Genomic DNA, 10,935 nt, shown 5'->3' on the forward strand with positions numbered 1-10,935 from the left:
TTTCTCTCTCTTTCTCCCTCTCTCTCCTTCTCTCTCTTTCTCTCTCTTTCTCCCTCTCTCCTTCTCTCTCTCTTTCGCCTATCCCCTCCCTCTCTCTCTCTCTCCCTCTCTCACCTTCTCTCTCTTTCTACCTCTCTCTCCTTCTCTCTCTTTCTCCCTCTCTCTCCTTCTCTCTCTCTCTTTCTCCATCTCTCTCCTTCTCTTTCTCTCTTTCTCCCTCTCTCTTTCTCCATCTCTCTCCTTCTCTCTCTCTTTCTCCGTCTCTCTCCTTCTCTCTCTCTTTCTCCCTCTCTCTCTCCGTCCCCCGGTATCCATGCAGAGTCATTGCTTCTGTTTTCCTAACTCACATGGGACGAGCCCCGGGTTTGTTATTGTAGGCTTTGCTGAACATGATCCTGTCTTTACAGCGGATTCAGACCATTTGCTTCCAATAGAAACGTGTTCTTGGATTACAGACCAGACTGGGCTAGCCAGAGCAGCTATATCTGTCTTGGATTACAGACCAGACTGGGCTAGCCAGAGCAGCTATATCTGTCTTGGATTACAGACCAGACTGGGCTAGCCAGAGCAGCTATATCTGTCTTGGATAACAGACCAGACTGGGCTAGCCAGAGCAGCTATATCTGTCTTGGATAACAGACCAGACTGGGCTAGCCAGAGCAGCTGTATCTGTCTTGGATTACAGACCAGACTGGGCTAGCCAGAGCACGCTAGGACTGAGTACTTAGCTAGCATGCTAGGACAGAGTACGTAGATAGCACACTAAGACTGAGTACATAGCTAGCACGCTAGGCCTGATTTTGTAGCTAGCGACATAGGACTGAGTACGTAGCTCGCATGCTAGTCCTGAGTACGTAGCTAGCATGCTAGTCCTGAGTACGTAGCTAGAATGCTAGTCCTGAGTACGTAGCTAGCATGCTAGTCCTGAGTACGTAGCTAGCATGCTAGTCCTGAGTACATAGCTAGCACGCTATGCGACATCACCCCATCCAGCCCAGGCATCTATACTCACCCAACCTAAGCCAGATTCATTTAGAATGAATGGTGGTGTCTGCACTAATCCGGTTTAAGATGGCTTTTTTCCCAGCCTGGCGCATCAACTGGATAATCAAGGGTCTAAAGCTCAAGCCTTTGCTCCCCATTACCTCAGGCTAAATCATTCCTGAAAGCATGCCTTCAGGGCATCTGAATTATAAACACCATTAGGAGAGAAGACCGGCTTTCTACGTTCCATATAAAACATGGAGCTCTCTCCATCTTTCCTCTCTCCATCTCTCTCTTTGTCTCTCTCTGTCTCTCTCTGTCTCTCTCTGTCTCTCCATCTTTCCTCTCTCCATCTCTATCTCTCTGTCTCTCTCTGTCTCTCTTTGTCTCTCTTTGTCTCTCTTTGTCTCTCTCTCTCTTTGTCTCTTTCGGTCTCTCTCTCTTTGTCTCTCTCTCTGTCTCTCTCTGTCTCTCTTTGTCTCTCTCTGTCTCTCTATCGCTTTGTCTCTCTCTCTCTTTGTCTCTCTCGGTCTCTCAGTCTCTCTCTCTCTCTCTCTCTCTCTCTCTCTCTCTCTCTCTCTCTCTCTCTCTCTCTCTCTCTCTATACTAAGACTGAAGGAGATACAGAATAGAGAGGCATTAGTGAAACACCTAGCGAACTAGCAGAGTTAGCGAGTGGTGCTACTAGAGAGATGCAGAAGGAGATGATGTTAAAATACACATATCTATCCAGGGATTTGCCAGTTATAACCGTCACTATAAACCAGGCTTGGGTTAGGCTGTTATAGATGCTTGGTCTGGAGTTACCAAGCTGAGCTACTAACGAGTCACTGAAGGAGGAAGGGAGGAGAAGGAGAGCAGTACAGTTGGTGTTGCCTAGCCAGCCAGCAAGTTAGCGAGCTAGTGGAACACTTATAGGAAGAGGAGTGAGAAGATACAGTCTACACCTGTCATGGTGTTGCCTAGCCTCCACCTCCACCTCCACCTCCTCCACCTCCACCTCCTCCTCCTCCACCTCCACCTCCACCTCCTCCTCCTACACCACCACCACCACCTCCTCCATCTCCTCCACCTCCACCTCCACCTCCTCCTCCTCCACCACCTCCTCCACCTCCAACACCACCTCCTCCTCCACCTTCACCTCCACCACCTCCCCCAACACCACCTCCTCCAGCTCCACCTCCACCTCCACCACCACCTCCTCCACCTCTACCTCCACCACCTCCACTACCTCCACCTCCACCACCTCCACCTCCTCCACCTCCACCTCCACCACCATCTCCTCCACCTCTACCTCCACCACCTCCACTACCTCCACCTCCACCACCTCCACCTCCACCACCTCCTCCACCTCCACCACCACCTCCTCCACCTCCACCTCCACCACCACCTCCTCCACCACCACCACACTGTGTGGTGCTTGTTTACTTCTCTTCTCTCTTCTTGTATGAAGATAATTTCATAGAGTAAGAAGGGGGGTGCGTTAGGAATGCCTTGCATGTTTGAATAAAGATAATAACAATTAGAGGGTCTTTTCATGGTGGTGGAGGATAGAGGACAGAGTCTATTTTTACAATCCAGCTGTATTATTTAGGAAGCGTACCGAAATATAATTGGAATTATGAATAGGAGCACTGCTTTCCGCTTTATGTTTGTCTGAATGCAGTGTAGCCAAGACCCCAAAGAGATCCCCTCTTCTCTTCTTTTTCTCCCAGAGCCCAAACACCCTAAGCCCCCCTCCCCTTTATCTCCCTTGTCTCCTCCGTAGGTGAGCGTAACAGTCCTAATGAAACCTTATCGAAGGCCCACAGGTTGCCGTAAGCATCCATGACTCCATTGTTATGAAAATAGCAAATCTTTGTTGCTGCCGTTTGAGCTTCCCACTCTGTTTTCTCTCCTCTTCTATTTTTCCTTGTCCTCTTTTTCTGTTTCCCCTTTTCATCTCATCCCCTTTTGTAGTGCCGTGTAACTCCCCCACCTGAGGTAGAATGGTGGAGCGCGCCCGCCGGGGCGAGGGTTCAGTAACTATCCCCCCCCAAGGATAATAACGACTAAATCTCTCTGTCATTTTCAATTCTATTGCCGGAGAGGGGAAATCCAACCCTACAACTCCTTTGTTGCTCTCTCTCTCTCTCTCTCTCTCTCTCTCTCTCTCTCTCTCTCTCTCTCTCTCTCTCTCTCTCCTCTCTCTCCTCTCTCTCTCTCTCTCTCTCTCTCTCTCTCTCTCTCTCTCTCTCTCTCTCCTCTCTCTCTCTCTCTCTCTCTCTCTCTGTCTCTCTCTCTGTCTCTGTCTCTCTCTCTCTCTCTCTCTCTCTCTCTCTCTCTCTCTCTCTCTCTCTCTGTCTCTCTCTCTCTCTCTCCCTCTCCCTCTCTCTCTCTCTCTCTCTCTCTCTCTCTCTCTCTCTCTCTCTCTCTCTCTCTCTCTCTCTCTCTCTCTCTCTCTCTCTCTCTCTGCTCTCTCTCTCTCTCTGTATCTTTCTCAGTCTCTCTCTCTCTCTCTCTCTCTCTCTCTCTCTCTCTCTCTGCCTCTCTCTCTGTCTCTCTCTCTCTTTCTCTCTGCCTCTCTCTCTCTCTGCCTCTCTCTCTCTCTCTCTCTCTCTCTCTCTCTCTCTCTCTGTCTCTCTCTCTGTCTTTTTATCAGTCTCTCTCTCTCTCTCTCTCTCTCTCTGTCTCTCTCTCTGCCTCTGTCTCTGTCTCTTTCTCTCTGTATCTTTATCAGTCTCTCTCTCTGCTGTGTTTGTGAGCCAGCCAGTGTTGATGCTATGAAAAGAGAGGGGTTATTTATAAAAGTATTAAAAATGAATGCATTCCAGATCAGAGGTGCTTGGGTTTCCCAGCTATTCTGTTAGCGGTTCATTGTTGCCTTCTTCACCCAACATTATGTGCAGACAAAGCCCTTCGCTGCATTCCTCTCAAATCATATTTATGTATTTTGACCCCAGAAGAATAAGGGACGAGAAGAAAAGGGGGATGAGAAGAAGAGATGGTATGAATAAGTTAACAAACAAACAGTCTCTCTGATCTCATTGTTACTTTCTGTTTCCTCCGTCGTGTGACAGGCGACGGCATGGACAACAGTGTGGCTTCGCCGAGCACAGGAGACGAAGACGACCCGGACAAAGAGAAGAAAAGGAACAAGAAGAGAGGCATCTTCCCTAAAGTGGCCACCAACATCATGAGAGCCTGGCTCTTCCAGCACCTAACGGTGAGTTGAGCATCTCTGCCTCCTGCAACATCTCTGTTTATACTCCTGGTCCTGTCTCCTTAGAGTCTTTACTATCTGTTCTATCTGTTCACACACACACACACACACACACACACACACACACACACACACACACACACACACACACACACACACACACACACACACACACACACACACACACACACACACACACACACACACACACACACACACACACACATTCATATTCATACATCATGTTACACATGAACATACTGTTTCTCAGACACACATTTTTCAGACCTCCTCCTTTCCAACAATGTCTCCCGGCTCATAGTGTGAATACCAGGAACTTCACACAACAGAGAGGGCTCTGTGTAATATAGGATCTCTCTCTCTCTCTCTCTCTCTCTCTCTCTCTCTCTCTCTCTCTCTCTCTCTCTCTCTCTCTCTCTCTCTGTCTCTGTCTCTCTCTCTCTCTCTCTCTGTCTCTGTCTCTGTCTCTGTCTCTCTGTCTCTGTCTCTGTCTCTCTCTCTGTCTCTGTCTCTGTCTCCCTCTCTCTCTCTCTGTCTCTCTCTCTCCCTCCTCATCTGGTGTAATTGGATCATCTTGAAGCTAAGCTAACCTGCCCCTGGCAAGAGACAACGCCGTAGATAAGACCTTCATTATTCACCAAGAACAAATCTGGACACTATTTATCAGTCAGGCGCTTGGAATTCCATGAAAGGCCTGTGGTTTTGGTTTCTTGGTTCCACGATAATGTCTAGGAGCAGCAGTGCTGTAGGCCGTGTCTCCCCATTACATTACAGGGTGAATATATCGTCTACAATGAGCGGTGGGACACATTTACAGTAGATAACACTTCAATGTGATATAGGAGCCATGTTAGTGTCCCATTAACATTTTACACAAGTGGAATGTTGAAATAATGCTATGTGACTGAAAGTCTAGAATTCAGAACAATAGAACACATTCTAGAAGTTTCTCTCTCTAAAGACGTGGCTCTGACTAGAACTGTAAGCTGCCCTGTCTCCTTATATGCATTGGTGATATTAGTGGGTCAGATTTTTGGCGTCTGCTATCGTTGTCCCAGAGGTGTGCTAGCGGTTAGTGTAGCCTATGTGCTATATGAGAGACTGAGGGTTTCCCACCTGTACGGACGGACGGATGGACGGACGGACAGACGGACGGACGGACAGACAGACATACAAATAGCCTTTTCCCACAGCTTGAACTGCCCTCTTAGTCCCTGGATGTTGTATTGCCATTATACCTGAGGAGGAAGCCAGGAGGCTGGGTGTTGTATTGTCATTATGCCTGAGGAGGAAGCTGGGGGTTGTATTGTCATTATACCTGAGGAGGAAGCCAGGAGGCTGGGGGTTGTATTGTCATTACACCTGAGGAGGAAGCTGCGTTTGTATTGTCATTATACCTGAGGAGGAAGCCAGGAGGCTGGGGGTTGTATTGTCATTATGCCTGAGGAGGAAGCCAGGAGGCTGGGGGTTGTATTGTCATTATGCCTGAGGAGGAAGCCAGGAGGCTGGAGGTTGTATTGTCATTATGCCTGAGGACGAAGCTGGGTGTTGTATTGTCATTACACCTGAGGAGGAAGCTGCGTTTGTATTGTCATTATACCTGAGGAGGAAGCTGCGTTTGTATTGTCATTATACCTGAGGAGGAAGCCAGGAGGCTGGGGGTTGTATTGTCATTATACCTGAGGAGGAAGCCAGGAGGCTGGGGGTTGTATTGTCATTATACCTGAGGAGGAAGCCAGGAGGCTGGAGGTTGTATTGTCATTATGCCTGAGGACGAAGCTGGAGGTTGTATTGTTATTATGCCTGAGGAGGAAGCTGCGTTTGTATTGTCATTATACCTGAGGAGGAAGCTGCGTTTGTATTGTCATTATACCTGAGGAGGAAGCCAGGAGGCTGGAGGTTGTATTGTCATTATGCCTGAGGAGGAAGCTGGGTGTTGTATTGTCATTACACCTGAGGAGGAAGCTGCGTTTGTATTGTCATTATACCTGAGGAGGAAGCTGCGTTTGTATTGTCATTATACCTGAGGAGGAAGCTGCGTTTGTATTGTCATTATACCTGAGGAGGAAGCTGGGTGTTTGTATTGTCATTATGCCTGAGGAGGAAGCCAGGAGGCTGGGTGTTGTATTGTCATTATGCCTGAGGAGGAAGCTGGGGGTTGTATTGTCATTATACCTGAGGAGGAAGCCAGGAGGCTGGGGGTTGTATTGTCATTATACCAGAGGAGGAAGCTGGGGTTGTATTGTCATTATGCCTGAGGAGGAAGCTGGGTGTTGTATTGTCATTATGCCTGAGGAGGAAGCTGGGGGTTGTATTGTCATTATGCCTGAGGAGAAGCCAGGAGGCTGGGGTTGTATTGTCATTATGCCAGAGGAGGAAGCTGGGGGTTGTATTGTCATTATGCCTGAGGAGGAAGCTGGGTGTTGTATTGTCATTATGCCTGAGGAGGATTATACCAGGAGGCTGGGGGTTGTATTGTCATTATACCTGAGGAGGAGGAGGGCCAGGAGGCTGGGGTTGTATTGTCATTATGCCTGAGGAGGAAGCTGGGTGTTGTATTGTCATTATGCCTGAGGAGGAAGCTGGGGGTTGTATTGTCATTATACCTGAGGAGGAGGAAGCCAGGAGGCTGGGGGTTGTATTGTCATTATGCCTGAGGAGGAAGCTGGGGGTTGTATTGTCATTATGCCTGAGGAGGAAGCTGGGTGTTGTATTGTCATTATGCCTGAGGAGGAAGCTGGGTGTTGTATTGTCATTATGCCTGAGGAGGAAGCTGGGGTTGTATTGTCATTATGCCTGAGAAGGAAGCTGGGTGTTGTATTGTCATTATGCCTGAGGAGGAAGCTGGGGTTGTATTGTCATTATGCCTGAGGAGGAAGCAGGGGGTTGTATTGTCATTATGCCTGAGGAGGAAGCTGGGTGTTGTATTGTCATTATGCCTGAGGAGGAAGCAGGGGTGGGGGTTGTATTGTCATTATGCCTGAGGAGGAAGCTGGGTGTTGTATTGTCATTAGAAGGAAGCTGGGTGTTGTATTGTCATTATGCCTGAGGAAGGAAGCTGGGTGTTGTATTGTCATTATGCCTGAGAAGGAAGCTGGGTGTTGTATTGTCATTATGCCTGAGGAGGAAGCTGGGGGTTGTATTGTCATTATGCCTGAGAAGGAAGCTGGGTGTTGTATTGTCATTATGCCTGAGGAGGAAGCTGGGTGTTGTATTGTCATTATGCCTGAGAAGGAAGCTGGGTGTTGTATTGTCATTATGCCTGAGAAGGAAGCTGGGTGTTGTATTGTCATTATGCCTGAGGAAGCCAGGAAGCTGGGTGTTGTATTGTCATTATGCCTGAGGAGGAAGCCAGGAGGCTGAGAAGGGGGTTGTATTGTCATTATGCCTGAGAAGGAAGCTGGGGTTGTATTGTCATTATGCCTGAGGAGGAAGCTGGGGTTGTATTGTCATTATGCCTGAGGAGGAAGCCTGAGGAGGGGGGTTGTATTGTCATTATGCCTGAGAAGGAAGCTGGGTGTTGTATTGTCATTATGCCTGAGAAGGAAGCTGGGTGTTGTATTGTCATTATGCCTGAGAAGGAAGCCAGGACGCTGCATTATGTCAGAATGAAATGTGTTCTTGACCCACTTGTCTAATGTGATTCCCCCTGCCATAAAACACATGTGCATGAGCACACACACACACACACACACACACACACACACACACACACACACACACACACACACACACACACACACACACACACACACACACACACACACACACACACACACACACACACACACACGCACTTACATCTGTGCCCCTTTCAGAACAACCTATACCCCTTGCTCCCTGACCTCACCCCCATCACCCTCCCTTTAACCCCTTCAGGGCCCTCAGAGGAAAGTCTGAAACAAAGTCTGCTTTGCAAAGACACTTCCTCTGTGGACAACATTTATCCCTGAACAGAGGACAAAGTTAACATAATTCTGTACCAACCCAGAAAGAGGAAGACATGTATAAAGAGAGGGAGAAAGAGAAGGAGAAAGAGAGGGAGAGATGGGGGAGAGAGACACACAGAGAGAGAGGGGTGGGAGGTAGTGAAAGAGAGAGAGAACTCAATAACCTGCTGGCAAACAGCTTGGCCTGTGCCAAAGGGTTGTGTTTAGAGACAGAGAAAACGTGTGATTTGGAGGGAGAGGGAGAGAAAGAAAGTGTGATTTGGAGGGAGAGGGAGAGAGAGAGAAAGTGTGATTTGGAGGGAGAGAGGAGAGAGAGAAAGTGTGATTTGAGAGAGAGAGAGAGAGAGAGAGAGAGAGAGAGAGAAGAGAGAGATTTGAGAGAGAGAGAGAGAGAGAGAGAGAGAGAGAGAGAGAGAGAGAGAGAGAGAGAGATTTGGAGGGAGAGAGAGAGATTTGGAGGGAGAGAGAGAGAGAAAGTGTGATTTGTAGAGAGAGAGAGATTTGGAGGGAGAGAGAGAGAGAGGGAGGAGAGAGGGATTTGTAGAGAGAGAGAGATTTGGAGGGAGAGAGGGAGAGAGAGAAAGTGTGATTCGGAGGGAGAGAAAGTGGGAAGCATACTCAGCAAGAGTGAGGAATCAGAAACAGGTTGTTGTTCCAGCAGAACACTGCTTTGTCCCTGCTTCAAAAGAGCGAGTGGAACATCCAGGACTGGAGCTAGTGAGAGCATAGTTTTACAAATATCATCTGGTCTCTGTCTCAGCTAGGAAGGGAGGCACAGACAGAGAAAGAAGAAGAAGAGAGAGAGAGAGTAGCCTGGTCCCTTAGAGATAGACACAACAGTAATTAACACACACACACACACACACACACACACACACACACACACACACACACACACACACACACACACACACACACACACACACACACACACACACACACACACACACACACACACACACACACACACACACACAGGAGTATGATGGCACTGCAGTAAGCAGCTTGATAGAGTAGAATATAAATTGGATGGGATAGAATAGAATATATATGTATTTTCTAAATGTATTTTTACAAAGCCCTCTTTACATCAGCAGTTGTCTGTTACCCAACCTAGAATGTAAACCAATGTCATGTGGATTAGACTGCTGTCCCCTATGCACTGTTCCCTGTTATGTTGTGTTGTCCTCCCACTACATGGACACAGGGGAGTCTCAGACCCAGTCTCAGTCTCAGCTGCTAGTACTGAACAGCAACAGGAAGTGGAAGGTGGGTGGCTGCTACAACAGGGACCGGGTCGCTACAACAGGGACCGGGTAGGAGGTAGGAGGTAGGAGGTAGGAGGTAGGAGACAGAGTAGAAAGGGAGGGATACAACAGGGACCAGGTAGGAGGTAGGAGGTAGGAGGTAGGAGACAGAGTAGAAAGGGAGGGATACAACAGGGACCAGGTAGGAGGTAGGAGGTAGGAGGTAGGAGACAGAGTAGAAAGAGAGGGATACAACAGGGACCAGGTAGGAGGTAGGAGGTAGGAGACAGAGTAGAAAGAGAGGGATACAACAGGGACCAGGTAGGAGGTAGGAGGTAGGAGGTAGGAGACAGAGTAGAAAGAGAGGGATACAACAGGGACCGGTAGGAGGTAGGAGGTAGGAGGTAGGAGACAGAGTAGAAAGAGAGGGATACAACAGGGACCAGGTAGGGAGGTAGGAGGTAGGAGACAGAGTAGAAAGAGAGGGATACAACAGGGACCAGGTAGGAGGTAGGAGGTAGGAGGTAGGAGACAGAGTAGAAAGAGAGGGATACAACAGGGACCAGGTAGGAGGTAGGAGGTAGGAGACAGAGTAGAAAGGAGGGATATCAAAAAAGTGAGAAAAGTGGAGAAGAAGAGAGAGACTGGAAGAGAGGAGGAGAAGGAGAGAGAGAAAGGAGAAGGAGAGAGAGAAGAAGAGAGAGAGGAAGAGAGGAGAGAGGAGAGAGAGGAGGAGAAGGAGAGAGAGGAAGAGAGGAGGGGAGTATAAAGAGACTGGAAGAGAGGAGGAGAAGGAGAGAGGAGAGAAGGAAGGAGGGGAGTATAAAGAGACTGGAAGAGAGGAGGAGAAGGAGAGAGAGGAAGAGAGGAGGAGAGGAGAGAGAGGAAGAGAGGAGGAGAAGAGAGAAGAGAGAGGAGGAGAAGGAGAGAGAGGAAGAGAGGAGGGGAGTATAAAGAGACTGGAAGAGAGGAGGAGAATGGGAGAGAGGAAGAGAGGAGAGGGAGGAGGAAAGAGACTGGAAGAGAGGAGGAGAAGGAGAGAGAGGAAGAGAGGAGGAGAAGGAGAGAGAGGAAGAGAGGAGGAGAAGGAGAGAGAGAGAGGAAGATAGGAGGGGGAGTATAAAGAGACTGGAAGAGAGGAGGAGGAGAAGGAGAGAGAGGAAGAGAGGAGGAGAAGGAGAGAGAGGAAGAGAGGAGGAGAAGGAGAGAGAGGAAGAGAGGAGGAGAAGGAGAGAGAGAAGAAGAGAGGGGGAGTATAAAGAGACTGGAAGAGAGGAGTAGAAGGAGAGAGGGGAAGAGAGGAGGAGAAGGAGAGAGGAAGATAGGAGGAGAAGGAGAGAGAGGAAGAGAGGAGAGAGAAGGAGAGAGAGGAAGAGAGGAGGAGAAGGAGAGAGGAAGAGAGGAGGGGAGATAAAGAGAGAGGAAGAGAGGAGGAGAAGGAGAGAGAGGAAGATAGGAGGGGAGTATAAAGAGACTGGAAGAGAGGAGGAGAAGGAGAGAGAGGAAGAGAGGAGGAGAAGGAGAGAGAGGA

General features: G+C 48.7%; 2 long non-coding RNA genes across 6 annotated transcripts; one reads left to right on the forward strand and one right to left on the reverse strand.

Moving 5' to 3' along the window:
• Positions 1-5,422: 5,422 nt before the first annotated feature.
• On the reverse strand, positions 5,423-6,412 carry LOC127919386 (uncharacterized). Of its 5 annotated transcripts, XR_008102775.1 has the most exons (4): positions 6,383-6,412; positions 5,843-5,974; positions 5,605-5,736; positions 5,480-5,569 (listed from the first exon to the last, which is right to left on the reverse strand). It is a non-coding gene; the product is annotated as an uncharacterized LOC127919386 (long non-coding RNA). The 5 variants fall into 5 exon arrangements; XR_008102777.1 differs by lacking the exon at positions 6,383-6,412 and having other exon boundaries at positions 5,423-5,489; positions 5,887-5,963; XR_008102776.1 differs by lacking the exon at positions 6,383-6,412 and having other exon boundaries at positions 5,436-5,525; positions 5,887-5,963.
• A 2,297-nt stretch (positions 6,413-8,709) lies between these two features.
• Positions 8,710-9,983, forward strand: LOC127919385 (uncharacterized). The gene is made up of 3 exons (XR_008102773.1): positions 8,710-9,473; positions 9,544-9,732; positions 9,859-9,983. It is a non-coding gene; the product is annotated as an uncharacterized LOC127919385 (long non-coding RNA).
• The last annotated feature ends 952 nt before the right edge of the window (positions 9,984-10,935 follow it).

Source organism: Oncorhynchus keta, unplaced genomic scaffold (assembly GCF_023373465.1).
Source record: "Oncorhynchus keta strain PuntledgeMale-10-30-2019 unplaced genomic scaffold, Oket_V2 Un_contig_16493_pilon_pilon, whole genome shotgun sequence".
Classification (NCBI taxonomy): domain Eukaryota; kingdom Metazoa; phylum Chordata; class Actinopteri; order Salmoniformes; family Salmonidae; genus Oncorhynchus; species Oncorhynchus keta.